At 38.8% G+C, this 19,436-nt stretch overlaps 1 pseudogene; it reads right to left on the bottom strand.

Moving 5' to 3' along the window:
- Nucleotides 1–19,436, bottom strand: part of LOC148006609 (uncharacterized) — a 2,902,548-nt pseudogene that overhangs the window by 2,224,538 nt on the left and 658,574 nt on the right.

Genomic DNA, 19,436 nt, shown 5'->3' with positions numbered 1-19,436 from the left:
TTAGTAAGGTTTCTTTTACATATGTAGGTGCCCTTGTATTTGGGGCATAGATATTTAGGATTGAGAGTTCATCTTGGTGGATTTTTCCTTTGATGAATATGAAGTGTCCTTCCTTATCTTTTTTGATGACTTTTAGTTGAAAATTGATTTTATTTGATATTAGAATTGCTACTCCAGCTTGCTTCTTCTGACCATTTGCTTGGAAAATTGTTTTCCAGCCTTTCACTCTGAGGTAATGTCTGTCTTTGTCTCTGAGGTGTGTTTCCTGTAGGCAGCAGAATGCAGGGTCCTCGTTGCGTATCCAGTTTGTTAATCTATGTCTTTTTATTGGGGAGTTGAGGCCATTGATATTGAGAGATATTAAGGAATAGTGATTATTGCTTCCCGTTATATTCATATTTGGAAGTGAGGTTATGTTTGTGTGCTTTCATTCTCTTTGTTTTGTTGCCAAGACGATTAGTTTCTTGCTTCTAGGGTATAGCTTGCCTCCTTATGTTGGGCTTTACCCTTTATTATCCTTTGTAGTGCTGGACTTGTAGAAAGATATTGTATAAATTTGGTTTTGTCATGGAATATCTTGGTTTCTCCATGTATGTTAATTGAGAGTTTTGCAGGATACAGTAACCTGGGCTGGCATTTGTGTTCTCTTAGGGTCTGTATGACATCTGTCCAGGATCTTCTGGCCTTCATAGTTTCTGGCGAAAAGTCTGGTGTGATTCTGATAGGTCTGCCTTTATATGTTACTTGACCTTTTTCCCTTACTGCTTTTAATATTCTTTCTTTATTTTGTGCGTTTGGTGTTTTGACAATTATGTGACGGGAGGTATTTCTTTTTTGGTCCAATCTATTTGGAGTTCTGTAGGCTTCTTGTATGCCTATGGGTATCTCTTTTTTTAGGTTAGGGAAGTTTTCTTCTATGATTTTGTTGAAGATATTTACTGGTCCTTTGAGCTGGGAGTCTTCACTCTCTTCTATACCTATTATCCTTAGGTTTGATCTTCTCATTGAGTCCTGGATTTCTTGTATGTTTTGGACCAGTAGCTTTTTCCGCTTTACATTATCTTTGACAGTTGAGTCAATGATTTCTATGGAATCTTCTGCTCCCGAGATTCTCTCTTCCATCTCTTCAATTCTGTTGGTGAAGCTTGTATCTACAGCTCCTTGTCTTTTCTTTTGATTTTCTATGTCCAGGGTTGTTTCCATGTGTTCTTTCTTGATTGCTTCTATTTCCATTTTTAATTCCTTCAACTGTTTGATTGTGTTTTCCTGGAATTCTTTCAGGGATTTTTGCTATTCCTCTCTGTAGGCTTCTACTTGTTCTCTAAGGGAGTTCTTTATGTCTTTCTTGAAGTCCTCCAGCATCATGATCAAATATGATTTTGAAACTAGGTCTTGCTTTTCTGGTGTGTTTGGATATTCCGTGTTTGCTTTGGTGGGAGAATTGGGCTCCGATGATGCCATGTAGTCTTGGTTTCTGTTGCTTGGGTTCCTGTGCTTGCCTCTCGCCATCAGATTATCTCTAGTGTTACTTTGTTCTGCTATTTCTGACAGTGGCTAGACTGTCCTATAACCTGTGTGTCAGGAGTGCTGTAGACCTGTTTTCCTGTTTTCTTTCAGCCAGTTATGGGGACAGAGTGTTCTGCTTTCGGGCGTGTAGTTTTTCCTCTCTACAGGTCTTCAGCTGTTCCTGTGGGCCTGTGTCTTGAGTTCACCAGGCAGGTTTCTTGCAGGGGAAAAATTGGTCCTACCTGTGGTTCCAAGGCTCAAGTTTGCTCGTGGGGTACTGCCTAAGTCCTCTCCGCTGTGGCAGCAACCGGGAAAATCTGTGCCGCTCCTTCCAGGAGCCTCCGTGCACCAGGGTTTCAGATGACGTTTGGTGTTTTCCTCTGGCGCCTGGATGTGCACAGAGTGCAGTCTCTTCTGGTTTCCCAGGCGTGTCCGCCTCTCTGAAGGTTCAGCTCTCCCTCCCACGGGATTTGGGTGCAGAGAACTGTTTATCCGGTCTGTTTCCTTCAGGTTCCGGCAGTGTCTCAGGCGCAGGGGTCCTGCCGCTCCCGGGCCCTCCCCTACGGGAACCCAGAGGCCTTATACAGTTGCCTCTTGGGCCAGGGATGTGGGCAGGGGTGGGCAGTGTTGGTGGTCTACTCCGCTCTGCAGCCTCAGGAGTGCCCACCTGATCAGGCGGTGAGGTCTCTCTCACATCTATCCATTCTTATCACCCTGTACAAAGTTTAAGTACAAGTAGATCAAACCAGATACACTCAAACTTACAGAAGAAGAAGTGGGGAAAAACCTCGAACATATGGGCACTGGAGAAAATTTCCTGAACAGAACACCAATAGCTTATGCTCTAAGATCAAGAATCGACAAATGGGATCTCATAAATCTGCAAATCTTCTGTAAGCCAAAGGACACAGTTGTAAGGACAAAATGGCAACCAACAGATTGGGAAAAGATCTTTACTAATTCTAAGACCAATAGAGGGCTTATATCCAAAATATACAAATAACTGATGAAATTAGACTGCAGGGAGACAAATAACCGTATTAAAAAATAGGGCTCAGAGCTAAACAAAGAATTCATAGCTGAGGAATGCTGAATGACTGAGACACACCTAAAGAAATGTTCAACATCTTTAGTCATAAGGGAAATGCAAATCAAAACAACCCTGAGATTCCACCTCACACCAGTGACTGGCTAAGATCAAAAACTCAGGTGACAGCAGAAGCTGGAGAGAATGTGCAGAAAGAGGAACACTCCTCCATTGTTGGTGGGATTACAGACTGGTACAACAATTCTGGAAATCAGTCTGGAGGTTCCTCAGAAAATTGGACATTGAACTACCTTAGGACCCAGCTATACCTCTCTTGGGCAGATACCCAAAAGAGACGCTAACACATAACAAAGATACTTGCTCCACTCTGTTTAAAGCAGCCTCATTTATAATAGCCAGAAGCTGGAAAGAACCCAGATGCCCTTCAACAGAGGAATGGATACAAAAAAATGTGGTACATCTACACAATGGAATACTACTCAGCTATCAAAAACAATGACTTTATGAAATTTATAGCCAACTGGATAGAACTCGAAAATATCATCCTGAGTGAGATAAGCCAATCACAGAAAAACACACATGGTATGTACTCATTGATAAGTGGATATTAACCCAAATGTTTGAATTACCCTAGATGCACAGAACACATGAAACCCAAGAAGGATGACCAAAATACGAATGCTTCACTCCTTCTTAAAAGGGCACAAGATAACCCTTGGGAGGGAATAGGGAGGCAAAGTTGAGAATAGAAACTGAAGAAACACCCATTCAGAGCCTGCCCCACATGTGGCCCATACATATACAGCCACCAAACGAGATAAGATGGATGAAGCAAAGAAGTGCAGGCCGACAGGAACTGGATGTAGATCTCTCCTGAGAGACACACCCAGAATACAGCAAATACATAGGCGAATGCCAGCAGCAAATCACTGAACTGAGAATGGGAACCCCATTGAAGAAATCTTAGACAGAACTTAAAAAGCTTGAAGGGGCTTGAGATCCCATACGAACAACAGTGCCAACCAACCAGAGCTTCCAGGGACTAAGCCAGTAGCCAAAGAGTATACATGGACTGACCCTGTGCTCCAACTGCATAGGTACCAATGAATAGTCGAGTAAGAGCACCAGTGAAAGGGGAAGCCCTTGGTCCTGCCAAGGCTGAATCCCCAGTGAATGTGATTGTTGGGGGGAGGGTCGTAATGGGGGGAGGATGGGGAGGGGAACACCCATATAAAAGGTGAGGGGGAGGTGTTAGGGGGATGTTGGCCTGGAAACCAGGAAAGGGAATAACAATTGAAATGTAAATAAGAAATACCCAAGTTAATAAAGATGGAGAAAAAAAAGCAAACTAATCAAAATAGTGTAAAAAAACATGAAATTTTATTCGTAAGTGTGCTGGGACTTTGAAGTTATTTTGTGGCAGGGAGTTGTACCTACTGTTTATTGGAATGTCTTTTCTTGGTTGTAGGATGAGCACCTGGCTGCCTTGTTCCAGAAGCTGGAGGAACCTGTTTGTTCTGTTAAGCAGGAGTATGGGACACTGCAATATTTAGAGGAATTGCTACTATATTAACGGTTAGAGATGTTGAGTGCTTTTTACTGGTTTTGTGCCCAATTTTATCATGAACTTTTTAAGATTAAGAAAATTTTGTTTTAATCTTCTATTACTTATAGTCTGACTTATTTGCTTTTCTGTGGCTATAATGAAATACCATGACCAAGTCAGTTTATGGAAGAGTTTATTTTGGTTGGGCTTCCATGAGACCATCATGGCAGGGCGCTGAGAGAGCACATGTTAAACCCCAAATATGAAGCAGAGAGAGTGAACAGGAATTGGGGCTAGTCAATATATACTAGTCTCAGAGCTAGCCCCTAGCAAGGTATAGCCTGTAAAGTCACCACCAGGTTTCAGACATTTGAGCCTATGGGAGATATACTCATTCAAACCACATTTCCCTCCCAGGCTCCAAAGGCCATTGTTATACTATGAAGTATATTTAATCCTACTTCAGAAGTCCCCATGGTCTCCCACAGTCTCGATAAAATCCTGTGTATTTGAAAAGTGAATTAATTTCAACATACAATGGAAAACATATATATTACTATTTCCTAAAAGGAGGAATGTGGGCATATTCAGAAAACACTGGACCAAGCAAGACTGATAAGGCAGATTGTAAACATCAAGTCCCCTAGGTCAGACTTCCCACCTGTGGGTCATGGCCCATTTACAGGGGCTCCCTAAGTCCATCTGTAAACATATATTTACAAAATTTGCAAAATTACAGTTGTGAAGTAGCAACAAAGATAATTTTATGGTTGGGGTTCACCACAACACAAGGAATAGCATTAAAGGCTCACAGCTATAGGAAGGTTGAGAACCAGGGCTCTAGCTTAATATCTGATATCAGAGGCTTAGATGGCACCATCCCTCCATCTTTCTGCCTGTAAAATATATCTCTTCCAGACTGGTTCTATCCCATGTAAGCAACTCTCCCTGGCAGAAATCACAGCTTTGGCGCTTCCAACACCTTGGAGTCTGTACAAGTATCCCAGGCTTCACTTCATCTCTCAGGGTCTTCATGCAGGAACTCAGGATTAGGGTTGACTCTGAGGTCCTTTGGGGTGCATGCTTGTGTTTTCCTAGAGAAAGATCTGGTTTTTTTGCTTGAGAAAGGGTACATACATAGCAGAGAACATTTTTAGATTTGACAAAGAAGGTCAGGAAAGGGCCATAATTGTCAGTCTAGAAAGGCTATCACCGAGTTACCCCTTTGTGTTGGTTGCCTCTTCTACCAGCTCTACCTACTCTTGCTGGGTCTAGTCTCTGGAATGAATGAGTAGTTTGTCTTGTGGGTTGGTGAAGATATCTGGAAATTTTAATTTTTATATAGTTTTAGCTATGAACTCCCTGTCTGAAGACTCATCTGCTGTGGTGATTTGAATAGGAATGACCACCATAGACTCATATGCTTGAATCCTTGTCCTATAAGGAGTGGCACTATTAGGAGGTGGGGCCTTGTTGGAGTATGTGTGGCCATGTTGGAGGAAGTGGGTCACTGGGAAAGTGGGCTGTGAGGTCTTTATATTCAAGCTATGACCAGTGTCGACACAGTCTCCTGCTCCTGCCTTCAGATGAAGATGTAGAACTCTCAGCTCCTTATCCAGCACGATGCCTCCCTGAATGCTGCTGTGCTTCCCACCATGGCCATAACAGACGAAATTTCTGAGAGTGTAAGCCAGCCCAATGTCAGTTTTCCTTATCAAAGTTGACTAAGTAACAGTGTCTCTTCACAGCAATAAAACTGTAAGACACCTATTCACCTACTTTTTTTTGCCCAGTGAGATTGTTCCATCTGTTTCTGGCCCCCAATTATTTATTTATTTAATTAATTTTATTTTCTTTTTTTTATACCAAATAATTTCTTTCTGAGTTTTCATTTACCCAATCTAGATTTATTCCTTTCTGATCATTTTAGCACTTGTCTTTCTTTATTGAGTATTACTACCCAAATTTTTCTTAATTTTGAGTCTTCTTGATGGTCATAGTTGTGTACGTTTGCCCCCAAATGACAGCAAATTGCTATCAATATGTATGTCAGTGTCATTTTTTTTAACCCATGCAGTTGACTGATACATATTTGTCATTTGAGATCTCTTCATATATCACTGTGCTTGATTGCCTGGTTGTCTTCATACTGGTTTAGATGAATTCACCTTGTTTCTCTGGGTCCATGGCTAATCAATTAATTAATTAACTAATCAATTAACATGAGTACACTGTAGCGGTCTTCAGACACATCAGGGTAGGGCATCAGATCCCATTACAGATGGTTGTGAGTCACCATGTGGTTTTTGGGAATTGAACTCAGGACCTCTTACCCACTGAGCTATCTCTCCTGCCCAGGTCCATGCCTCTTAAGGTATGTGCAATATTAGCCCTCTTTAGTCCTTACTATAGTTCCTTGTTATATAGACACAAGGTAAAGCTACATTTTCATTACTGTATTAATTGTACTGTTGTTGTCTCTGTGATGACTGAATCTATTTTATTTATTCGTTGAGTTAAAGTTAAGTACTAATCAATCAAGATATTTGATTAACGAGAGCAGATCATACTGTTTATAATTACAAGTTTTGCTGGTAAAGTGTTACTCCAGAGTGGATCCTGGTACAGCTTTTAGAGTTAGCCTATAGAAAATGCAAAAATTTTCTTCAACATACCTTGGCAAATTTAATTTCTTAGACTTTGGTCATATATACTCTGAGAAGCTAAGAATGTTAAAAACAAAATCACTGCTTTTTATATTCACTACTTAAGAAACTTCAATTTTCTATATCACCTTATGTGGGGAAAAGCGAAGGAGGAAAAGAGTGCAGTGGTACTATTTTAATTCTTATATTTGGTCTGAAGTTTCTTTTATCTTTGTTTCCTTCTGGTGTTTGTTTTAGGACATTAAGGTCCTTTCGGATTCTTTCACTAGTAGGGAGGGGCTGACTGTACAAAGACCCTTGGCTTTTGTGTTTTGAGCCCTTTAGGTCTTTTGACTGTCCTGTATAGCCTTCAGCCTGTGTATTGATCTTATACAGCCTGCAGTGTAAGCAGTTGAGAGAGCTGGTCTTGCTGCCTGTGTCCTGTGCCCTGTTTAGAAGTGGAGGGATGTTGGAAATCAAAGTGTGCATGGGAAGGTTGACTTGGGAGAGAGATGCCTAGACCAGCCCATTGTTTTCTGGGAGAAAGCTTTGGAAAGATACCTGCTGTGTTTTCAGTTGCAAATTTTCAGTTGTGAAGGCCTCATCTCAGGCAACCTTGACTTCCTGTCCTTTTTTTTTCTCACACTCAGGGAACCACAACTGTGTTGTGGCATTGGCACCACCTTGTGTCCTAGATCAGGGCTGGTGTGGTACCTCTGGTTGCCTAGGTTTGCTTGGGGCTTGGGCAGGGAGCCTCTCAGTACACCCTTTAGACTCATGCTTAATTAACACCCTGAAGCAGCTTTAGAGTGAAGCCCTAGTTGTTAATATTCAGTGGAGGGGGGTGGATTTCTGTATCGGGCTACTTTGGTTCTAAGCCAGACATGGGTTTGTCAATTTGTTACTAAAATTTCCAACACTAACAGCCCATGTAAAAGACACACAATCCAAATATTTTAATTATAAGTTATATGCCTAGATTGGGCATATCTAATACAATACTAGCTTATTTCCCAATTCTAAGACTCCTTATTACTTCTGGTTTCTCCCAGCCACATGATTCTGGTGCATAGTGGCTTCCTTCTCTCCTCCTCCTTCATTCTTTTTCTCCTTCTACCTGCCACCCCCTCCTGAGCCTCAAGTCCCACCTTTCCTATCCAGTACCCAATCATAGACTCTAACCTTTTATTGACCTATTAAAGTGGAGAGAAGGTTCACATAGCATCACCTAAGTACATGATGCTCTGCTTGTGGGGTGGGGGCAACCCCTCTTGAGGAACCAATATGAACAATAATATACAAGCAGCATCAAGCCAAGCCACTACAGTTTACTCGTAAGATCTCAGTTTTTAGTACAAAATCCTATTGGATTATTATGTTAGTTTTTTAAATGTGTATCTTACTATACTTCTTACACAGCTGTTTTCCAAATGTGGGTTTGTCTGGTGTTCTGTACCAGCATAGAGTATTCATAGTTAACAGTGTATTTTCTTGCCACCAATACATGAATCTTTGTTGGATATGCTAAAGGGTCATAATGGTTTTACACAGGAAAGCTAATTGTCAGAATTTTGTTTTGTTTTTGAGTCAGGGTTTTCTGTATAGCCCTGGCTGTCCTGGAACTCACTTTGTAGACCAGGCTGCCTTCAGACTTACACAGATGTGCCTACCCTCTGTCTCTGAATGCTAGGGTTTAAGTCCTGTGCCCAGCTTGATATTTTTCTTTGTCATTCTCTCTCTCCCTCTCTCTCTCTCTCTCTCTCTCTCTCTCTCTCTCTCTCTCTCTCTCTCTCTCTCTCTCTCTTTTTTTTGCCCCAGTCAATGGATTTTATTTGGTCACAGGGTCACAGGCCAGGTATGGCTCCAGCCTTATTTGACCTTCTTCTTTGGGGCGCAGGTTGTTGGAGTGGCTGAACTTCTTGTAGCAGTTGACTACGCTGTGTGCAGACATGAGTAGCACTTGTGGCAGATCATCTTGTCACAATTGTAATTCTGGACGAGGTGATAAAGGGATGACTCGATGATGCCACTGTGCAGATGCAGCCCTAGGTGCAAGGTTGACTCTTTCTGGATGTTGTAGTTGGACAGGGTGTGGCCATCCTCCAACTGTTTGCCAGCGAATATCAGCTCTGCTGGTCGGTGGGATGCCTTACTTGTCTTGGATCATTATTGATGGTGTCACAGGGCTCAATCTCAAGAGTAATGGTCTTGCCCATTAGGGTCTTCATGAAGATCTCCACGTTGGCATCTGCTACTTGGCCACCTTGTTGAAGAGAAAGAGTGGTTTGGGGTTTTTGGGTTTTTTTGTTTGTTTGTTTTGTTTTTTCTTTTAATACTTAGATCATTTTGTTCACTTCTCGGTGTTTGTTGAGGGCTGCTATAATTTGCATTTTAAATATATTTACCTGGATCTTCAGTGCTTGCTCTGTCCTTTATGTTAAACAGGCAGGTGTACTTTGATTTGGGACTGAATAGACTTTTTTTTAATTGTTTCCAGTCTGTGTTCTTCTTTCACTGGCCTTTTATGAGTCAGTTTTTCACAGAATTGGCTGACACAATGCAGGAAAGATTCGGCCACAGCTTGAGATAGGTAGAAATTTGTGGCAGTTTTAGGACCTGTACTATCATATTTTGGAACACCAGGGGGATTATTAGAAGTACTATTATTATAATGTAGTGTTATCCTAATAGTTGGGTTATAATAATCCTTATTAACAATCTCTGGTTATTCTAAGTCAGTAATTTTCCTTATGAGAAAATATTTGCTTTCATCTCCATAAATATAATAGTAATGCGGCAGAACTATTAAGAGCTAATAATGAAATAAGAGCTAATAATGTGTATATAGACTGTTTTTTTGTGAACTACTTTTTGAAATATGTCGAATTATAACAGCAGTATTGTTGGTATCAGGAATTGCCTTGAGCAGCAACACCATTTGGTAACTGTTGACATGGCAACAGCCCTACTTTCCCAGTATTCCTTTGGTCCAAATCCCAACTCCATGTGGGAGTAGTTATGTCATATTCCAAATGAAAGGCAGACTTCTTCTGCCCTCATGCTCTCTCTTCTCTTCATTCTTTTCTCTTCTTTCTCTTGCCCCTTTCCCTTGTCTTGTTCTCCCATTAAATCTCACCAAGTGGAACTGTGTTAGTTTTGTGTGCTCTATTTGGATGGGTGTGGTGGGTATTTTATTACAACGAGATTTTAATAACAACAAGTATGATAATTTAAGAGCTTGGAAATCAGACTGACTGGAAATAAATTCCAATTTGGGCACTCACCAGCTGTTGAACTTATATTACTAATATAAAAGTTGTGGGTGATAGTAATTTTTCCCTATAGTGTTGTGAGAATTAATCTAACTCCTTGTGTTTTATTACTTATCAAGAACATTGAGTAGTAGTAGCCATTGTAATTGTTTCATTAAATAAAATTTGTAGAGTAGTGCAGAATGGAGTTTATCAAAGCTAAATAGGTGAAACTACACATAACTAAGATGTATAATAAGATTATCTTATAAAATTATAATCTTAAAGGAAGAAGGTTAGAATGTAGAATAGGAAATAATGCTATGCTATTGTTAGAAGTGATTAACATTCTATCAGAAAACTGAAGAAATGGAAATTCATCTATGAAGGTGGTGTACAGTCCATAATATATTCTACATTATGTTAACATTATTCTTAAATGTGATTTTTAAAAATAACTAAATATGATTTTAATGAGACGAATTAGTTTGGGTTTGAATGCTCTTTTTTTCTACTTAGGCAATATGTCAGTATTGAGGGCACCTAGACATCAGAGCTCTGGAAGGCATGTTGATGCTGTTTTCTTCTTTGTCTCCTGGGTGTAAGAAGTATAACAGATCTTAAAGATCTGTATTTTTGTTTGTTTAAAAAAATTGATACATGAGCGAGAGAGAGAGAGAGAGAGAGAGAGAGAGAGAGAGAGAGAGAGAGAAGGGGGGGGAGTGTCTGTGTGTCTGTGTGTCTGTGTCTGTGTGTGTGTGTGTGTATCTGAAATGATAACAATATATTCTTTGGAAAGTATTTTGTTTTTTCTCAATTAAATTTATTCGTTTGTTCAAATTGGCTACCCTTTATTATCACAGGTATAGGGAAATTAGAATAGTACTACTTTAGTGTACGTTGAAATATACAGAGAAGTGTATCTTAAACTGAGGACTTTGTTATCTCACATAGATGAGAGTTTCTGGATGTTTTCTATATCTTTTTATTGCTCATTAAGGGAAATTTTCTGCTATACTGTGTCTTTAGACTTTCTCTTCTGTTCAAATAACTCCTCCCTTAATGTAGGTAAACATACTAACTTCTGGGTTTTGGATAATTCTATATCATTGAGTTGAGTCAACTAGGCAGTCTGTTTTGCAAATGAAATTTCAGGTTTATGTGTGTACTACTTATTAGTATTAGAAGCATTTATTTAGCATTTTTCTTTAGTTCTTTCTGGACAAGATAGCTACATTTGCAGTTTCGTTTGAAAGTCAGTTTTTCTCTTATGTGAAAATACTAGAAAATTCTAGATTCCCAACAAGGCTTTATTTTTGTTCTAGGTAGTTTTGACTCAGCTCTGAAAGGGATTTTTTTGAATGTAAAGGATTTGATTTTAGGCTAGGGATACTTACCTTCTGGTCCTTTGTTCTTTTGTCTGGCTTATGTAGTGAGGCAGGAGAGCTTGTGTGTTATATGTCTCTTTGTTCTGAGCCCCCTGCTCTCTAATTCTATTTATACCTACTTATACCAGAATTACAAAAGTCTGATTGTAGTTTTTTGTCTCATTTTCTTCTCCTACAATCTGAACCTGGTATCCGAGTTGCCTGTTCTTCTTTGTACGAAATCAAAGGCCACAGAAAACTGACTCTCCTGCTGTTACATTGAGTCAGTTCATCAGAGCCATGTTTGGTGGAGCAAGCTTTTAATCCTAGCAGGTGAACCTCTATGAGTTCCCGGCCAGCTTGGTCTACATAGAACACCTTTTCATCCTGATGCTAACACCCAGCTGGAGTGGCATTATTACCAGAATAAACTGAAAGGAAACGCAGGTGCACATAAGTTCTTTAAAGCAATAGTTTTTTGTCTCATTTTCTTCTCCTACAATCTGAACCTGGTATCCGAGTTGCCTGTTCTTCTTTGTACGAAATCAAAGGCCACAGAAAACTGACTCTCCTGCTGTTACATTGAGTCAGTTCATCAGAGCCATGTTTGGTGGAGCAAGCTTTTAATCCTAGCAGGTGAACCTCTATGAGTTCCCGGCCAGCCTGGTCTACATAGAACACCTTTTCATCCTGATGCTAACACCCAGCTGGAGTGGCATTATTACCAGAATAAACTGAAAGGAAACGCAGGTGCACATAAGTTCTTTAAAGCAATAGTCCTCCCATGGATGGTCTCTGAATGTTGGTGTTGGTGTTGGTGCGTTAGAAGTAAAAGTAGAATTGGAATAATTAGCTCTTTGAAGGCTTTAAGAATGCTAGTGACTGTAGAGAGAGTATCTTGTGTATTTGTATGGATATATCACCTTTCAGTTAAAAAAATTATGGCCTATAGGAAAGGGTAGAATATAAGGTGGGACATCCAGGAGGCAGAAAGAATTCTGGGACAGAGCCAGGTCGAAGAGATTTGCCCTGGAAAATGTGAACAGACAGACTCGTGGTTCCTGAGCACAGGTAGTAAGCCACAGGGTGGTATGTAGATTTCAGTAAGTGGGTTAGAATTTGTCAGAGAAGAGTCTAACTCTATGGCCAAGGTATTTGTTAATATATTTTGAGTCTCCGTCTTATTTCTGGGAGCATGGGGCTGAGAGGAAGAACCAGGTCCAAACTTCTACAAGTGACAACATGAATCCAAAAAAAATCTAAAGCTGAGGATTGACCAGTGTATAGTTTTGGTTTCTGGAACTGGAGGATGATGTTCACCTGGAACTCAATCCCAACTTAGGTTGGGAGTGAAAGCATGATTTTTTTCATATTAAAAAGATGAGCTATTACTTATGTGGCTTATGTCACTGTGCAGACACTGAAGTTTATGTTTTTCAGTATTTTTTAGAACTTAAAAGCAGACACCATGGTACCTAACCTCGGCTTTCAGGAGATGACACCAAGAGAACAGAACTTTCAAGGGAAGGCTACAGAGCAGGGAACCCCGACTCAAGGAAGGACACACGACTATTGTAACCAGAGTCTAAATGCCTCATTTGAGTTAGCTGGTTTCGTAGAAGAAATATTTCCATAACTGTCTTGGAAAATTAGTCTCTTTACAATCACAAGATCTTCATTTGTTTTACTACCCTGCATTACAGTTCCAAAGAAATTGGCAAGTCTTTCCCATTGGTTTCCTTGTAGAATAAATTGTAAAACCACAAATATTAAAAAAAAATCATTGTTTTAGGAACACATAAATGAGAAGAAAGACATATAGCACAGTAGAAAGGATCTAGATTTTGGTTCTATCCCAGTTTCTTCTGTTTCCTGTTTTGTCAGATTTAAAAAAAAAACAATGGTTATTTTAGAAACGACCCTGTTGAGGCAAAACAGAATCTGGCCATCTGGATTTCTTTTCAGGAATTAGTCTTTCTTAGTTGTCATCATCTGCTTACACGGTGCACAGGGAAGGGTGATTGTAGACACACATTTATAATTTATATGTGTATCAGTTTTTCAAGTTTTCTAGGGTTCTTATTAGCTGTTAAATGTTTTCAGAAAATTTTGAGATTAGTGATTTGTGTCAGTAGATCTTGGGATAACTTCCTGAGCTTGTTGAGTCTTTGTTTCATTGCTTGTGGTCAGTTTCTTCAGCATACTTGTGTACCATGTTGCTTTTTCTTTCTGAATTTCCTACTTCGTATTATTAAATACATAAAAATTTAACCAAGGGACGTGTAACTGAAGGAAGTACACAGTACGTGCCCCATGCTGAAAACTAAGAAACTACTGAGTGAACATCTGTCAAAATGAGGGGAAAAAACTGTTGTGCATGTTTGGTGGTGTTTCTAAGTTCCTTTGTTGCTCAGTCTGGTGGGTAGACACCAAGTCAGCTGCTTGTTTTAGTAGTCTGCATCTAGATTTTGACCTGGGTAGGTGTTTGTTCTTTGAAAATAGCAGGAAACTAATCTTCTTTTGTCTTGTTTTTCCATCACTGGCTGGCCAAGCATGGTTTGGCAGCAGAATATTTTCTTTGCTTACTTAATTAGCTGCATCTTATTAGCCACTGGATTTTTAAAATATTTAACATCCTTTTATAATTCATATCTTTTTCATTTCTTTTGGATGGGCCACCAGAAGTCAAATATTAGAGGAAATGTTTAAGTTGCACAAAATGAAATATTCTTTTCCTTTAAAAAAGTGGTCATAATACCTTGATACTATATTCTTGTTTTAACTTTATGACATTCATTTTTGTATCTTAAGGTCTTTGACCCATTTGGAGCCTGTAAAAGTATTTGCTAGGTATAAAATGACTAGATTGTCTTTTACTAAATTTACAGCCAAACCTGTGCCTAAAACGCCCTTTCCAATGCCTTTCTTCTACTTTTTTCCAATATCACATTCTCTGAGTCATTATTAGACATTGCACAAAAATTAAACGTACTAAGAGTCATTTAAGAAGTTAGTATCTTTGACTTCTACACATTAGCTCTATAAAAATTAGGTCTAATATTGACTTGTATTGTTAGATGAAGCATCTTTCGTGTTTTTTGGAAACTGATTTCTTGTTCCTTATATTAAGAAATTAGGTCAATGTAACCAGAGCATTTGATCCATCTGTGACTTCCTTTGTGTGCTGTTTCCTGAATCATCTCTTTGATGATTCTGTTTAGAGCTATTTAATCTCTGCACATGTTTGGGGCCTTTTACAAACCCTTCCTGGATTCTGAGGATGCAGATGTTTTCTATCCTGTTAGAAACTTTACTTTTCATTCTACAGGAGCAACAATTTAAATTCTATTAGTCACAGACTGACTCTCAGTGATTACTCTTTCACAATTTGGTTGTCCTGGTCTCTGATATCTCCAACTATTCTTCCACATTCTTTCTCCATGTGCTTGTCTAGTTTGCCCTCCAGTGAGGACCGTGTATCCTTTCATTTCCACGAATCTCACATAGAGTAGCTCACTCTGCTTGTGGAGAGACCCATGCACTCTGCTGCACTGTGGAACAGGTCAGCTAGCCCAGTGAAGAGGAACACTCTGGTGTTGCCTCTCACTCCACGGCAGTGGGGGTGCATGGCCCACACTCAGTGGTCAAAGATGAACTTTGCATAATTTCCAAGTGAGACTCTTCTTTTAAAAGTCTATAAAATATAAAGGTTATGTAACTTCCTTTTAAAGCTTAACTCATGGTTGTAACTTTGGAATATAATATATCATGGCTGTTGTCTTTGCTTAGTGGCATTTTCTGTTGGTTTGTTATAGAAGACCCTTAAATTCTTGCAGATTAAATAGTGGACTGTGGTGAAAACACTGGATAATCTGCTCAGCTTGTCTTGAGTTTATAAGAATGGGACATGTACTTACATTTTACCAGAAGCCATAGCTATGGGTGCTTGGATCTGAAAATATCTGTATGGGCTGTATATTAGGTAAAGATGTTGATGGTTATTGGTCAGATAAGGAAAAGTTATTGGTGGGGTTGGTGTGGTGCTGCTTGTATTTAAATGCTCCCTACATACTGGCTCCCAAGATCTGGAAGCCGTGAGGAGCAGGTCCTCAGGTACCCCAAGTGATGCTTTGTAAAGTTTGCTTCTTAGTTTAACTCATCAAAAATGGATAGAGTCTGTGATTAGGCAATAGAAGAAGAAAGGTGGGACTTGAGGATGGAGTGGAGGGTCTCAAGAGGGAGGAGAAAGGGGAACAAGAGAGGAGACCAAGGGAGGAGGAAGCCACCATGTGAGGAGATGGACACTGAGCATATGGCCTGGAAAAACAGCAAGGAACAAGGGACATTGTGGCATGGAAATAGGTTAGTATAGCTGTAAACCTGCCCAATTAGGCTTATGACCTGTAAATAAAGTACCTGGATTGTGTGTCTTTTATTTGAACTAGTTAGAGTGTTTAATTCCTTTTATAATTGGTGCCCTTGACCCTGAGATTAAGTCTCATGCTCTATTGAAATGAAGTTAGATATTATACTGTGTATTTCTGCTGGTGCAATAACTTTGCTGTTTTTCATAGAGCATTGAGGTGTTTCAATATGTGTGAAAAAAGAGGCACTGGGTAGTATTTTTAACTATGTGCTATTGCAGTGTACACAGAATAGCTTTGTTTGGAATTAGCTAAAGTGATAGATTTGGGTCTTGCTTTACTAACAGTGTTGTTTGTAGCAGAAAAAGTTCTATAACAGCACACATCATGCTTAACCTAATAGTATTATCCAGAGCAATGACCAATTTCTTTAATATACTTATCCATTATTAATTGACTTCTTTATGGTTCAGGTGCCGGGCACATTTATACATCTGGGTGAGATTGCAAATTTGGTTTGCATATTACAAATGCTGGTAAGCTGTTTTTCTATCGATACTGGAATTATGTTCTGTAAAGCAGTTACTACTGACAAAAATTGAGCTCAGGTTTTTTAGTTGAAGGTGCACTTGTTTCATGACAAGTAGAAAATAATGCTGTTAGACTGTTTTTACCTGTGCATAAAAGAAATACTTTAATGTTTAAGATAAAGTGTCATTATAGTATATAAAAATGTTTATATAATGTGCATATATTTGTGTGTGTGTGTGTGTGTGTGTGTGTGTGTGTGCACGCATGTATGGATGGATGTACTGTATAGATGAGATCATCTAGTTACACTGACTTAGTTTCTGGATATGGGAAACAGGAAACAAAACTTTCTAAAAATGATTAGTAAGTTTTTGTTTAATCAAATGGCTGGCAGAAACTTGAAATTTCTTTAACATATTAGCTGTAAGTTCTATAGAAAGTTCTTTAAGGAAAGAAAAAATAACCATTCCAAGAAACTTCTTTTCTGTTTTTCCTATTATAGTGAGCTGCATAGTTCTCCTAAGCAAGGGGGTAGACTTCATCCTCCTTACCACTTTCACCCTTGCCTACCCCAGGGACTGCCTGACAAGGTAACAGAATGGATTACATTTATTAAAACATGATACCGTGAGTTTACTGTGACGCGTTTTTCTCTGAACACTGCTGAAGAATAAAAAAACAATTATACTAATTTTTGTACTAAGTATAGAAATAATGGCCATTCGTGCAGGAGTTTGGAACCTAAATATTTGCACCTGAAAATAATAGAAACCATATTTCCTTAATAAAATTTAAGGAAAATATATTTTAACATAATGATTAAATCTTATTTTAATGCAGACCTAATATCAGATTCATCAGTGAGTAAGAATCCCGATTCTACGCAAAGAAATTGAATTGATTCTGTTTTTTTCAAGAGATGAAATTGCTTATTGTGGTTATGAAAGCAGGTATGGAGAAGCTAAGTGAGTTCTATTTCTTAATGGATAGTTGATTTTTTTTTATATTTTTAGAAAGATTAAGCCTCGCAAGTCAGTTCTACAATTTCCACTTATGAAATATATATTACAAAGGAAATATTTTAGTCTGAGTCCTTCATCTATACTACCATGTAAAGAATTTTAAATAAAATAATAGTCCCTAGTGATCCTCCAGTTAAAACAAAAATAATAATAATAATAATAATAATAATAATAATAATAATAGTAATAGGCATTGTCATGTTTAGCTTCCTTCAGTTATAAAATGACAAGGGATTGAAAGCTACATTTTTCTTTTTCTTTTTCTTTATTTGAATGGCATTGGCACGGCCTTATTAGTCAGTCTTTACAAATAAGAAAAACTTGCCTCACATCTGTTCATACCTGTCCTTCTGGGCAGTATGTCTCTTCACGGACACAGTCACATACATTCACGAAACACACAGAAAACTCGATTTCCTTCTAAATTAAAAGTAAACGATTTTCTACCATTGCTGATGACCAATGTTGGCATCTGTGTGGTGGGTAAAATGAGTCCGGCAGCCTTTGGGGGTCAGTGCTTAAAGCTATTGATCGGGGTGGATCCAGATACCTATGGGGATGCTGCCACAGGCAGCCAGCGACTAGAGATGTTACTCAACAGACAGTTTTCTGAGGGAGCAAAGCTTAAGTCACTGGGGGCTTGGCACTCTCTCTGATTAGCGAAAAACCTATGAACTCTTAAGTCCTTGGGGTCAATGAGAAAGACCAGGGAAGAGAGAAAATTCACACACACACACACACACACACACACGCACGCACGCACGCATGCACACACAGAGTTGATGGTAGAAGGAACAGTGTTCCAGCCCATCATACACAAGCCTTAACAGATACACATAGTTGATGGATGCCCTAACCCTTGTGCTTTATTCTTTGTTCCATCATTTATATATCCCAGCCAAATCTTTCAAGCATCATTAAATCGCAATGTAATTGTTTTAGTTTTCTTCTAGACAAAGACAGGAGTAATTATTTCATTATTTATCCTTAAAAAGTATTCTTAAAAGACTCACAGATCTAACCACTTATATAAAAATCAGTCATATCTACTTTAAATCCTCAGAATGAGTATATACTCAAGAGCAATTCTTAATAAATCTCATCAGGAAGCTGAGGGCAAAAATGTGTATAAGAAATCAATTGTTAGTGCCAGAGATGTTGGCCAGTGAGTGATTTGAGGCACCTTGAAGTTTTCCCATAATTCTTAGATTATGAGGAACATGCTGGTAGTGAACAGAGCAGAACTCCATAACAGCACAACAGCATCAAGTCCTCAGGACACATAGCTCTCAGGACACATAGTCCTTGGAGCTGTCACACTGAGTAACACCCACACGACTGTGTTAATGGGGGGGGGGAGAAGGTGCGGGGGGGAGGGAGGGTGCATACTACATCCTATCTCCATTTTAAACTTGATACTTAAATGGTTTATTTTATTTACATGAAAAATGCATGGAGCTTGGGATTTGCTTCTCAATAAGTTAAGAGGTTTCTTATTTGTTTGTAGTTCTCTGTGGTGACATGAATGTTAAGAAAATCCCAGAAGCCACTGAGTACTAACAGAGTATTATTTATTCTTCTGCTCTTAGCAAAAGGGCAAGAAACACCTGTAGCTGTTTCTTAAGCAGGAATATGTTCAGTGAATTTCTTTAGTGTTTTACAGTTTTCATGGCACACATTCCTTTGTCATATTTATTTCAAGTATTTTGTTGTTGTTCTGTTTTCTTTTAGTTTCTTGAAAATAGTATTGTCCCCATGCTTTCTGTGTTTGTCTTTTGTATATTAAAAAGGATACTGATTCCTGTGCTTTAACTCTGTGTTTTTCAACTTTTATCAATATTTATCAGTTCTAGGAGTTTTTTTTTATGATTTAGTTTTTATGTATAGAATCTTAAAACCTGAAAATAAACATATATTGATTTCTTCCCTTCTCATTTGTATTTGCTTCATTAACTTGACTTGTTTAATTGCTTCACCTAACACTGTAAGAAGTTTGTTGAGAAGTGAGAAGAGTGAACATCCTTGTCTTGGTCCTGATTCCAACACAAGTACTTTGAATTATTCTCTCTTTTGGATGACTTTTGTTGTATATTGCCTTTATCAAGTTGAGATAAATCCCTTGTATCCTTATTCTCTGCAAGACTTTCATCACAAAT

This window comes from Rattus norvegicus, chromosome 2, assembly GCF_021556685.1.
Source record: "Rattus norvegicus strain SHRSP/BbbUtx chromosome 2, alternate assembly SHRSP_T2T, whole genome shotgun sequence".
NCBI lineage: Eukaryota > Metazoa > Chordata > Mammalia > Rodentia > Muridae > Rattus > Rattus norvegicus.
Note: the sequence above shows the minus strand (reverse complement) of the source record. Positions and strands in the feature narration are given on the sequence as shown.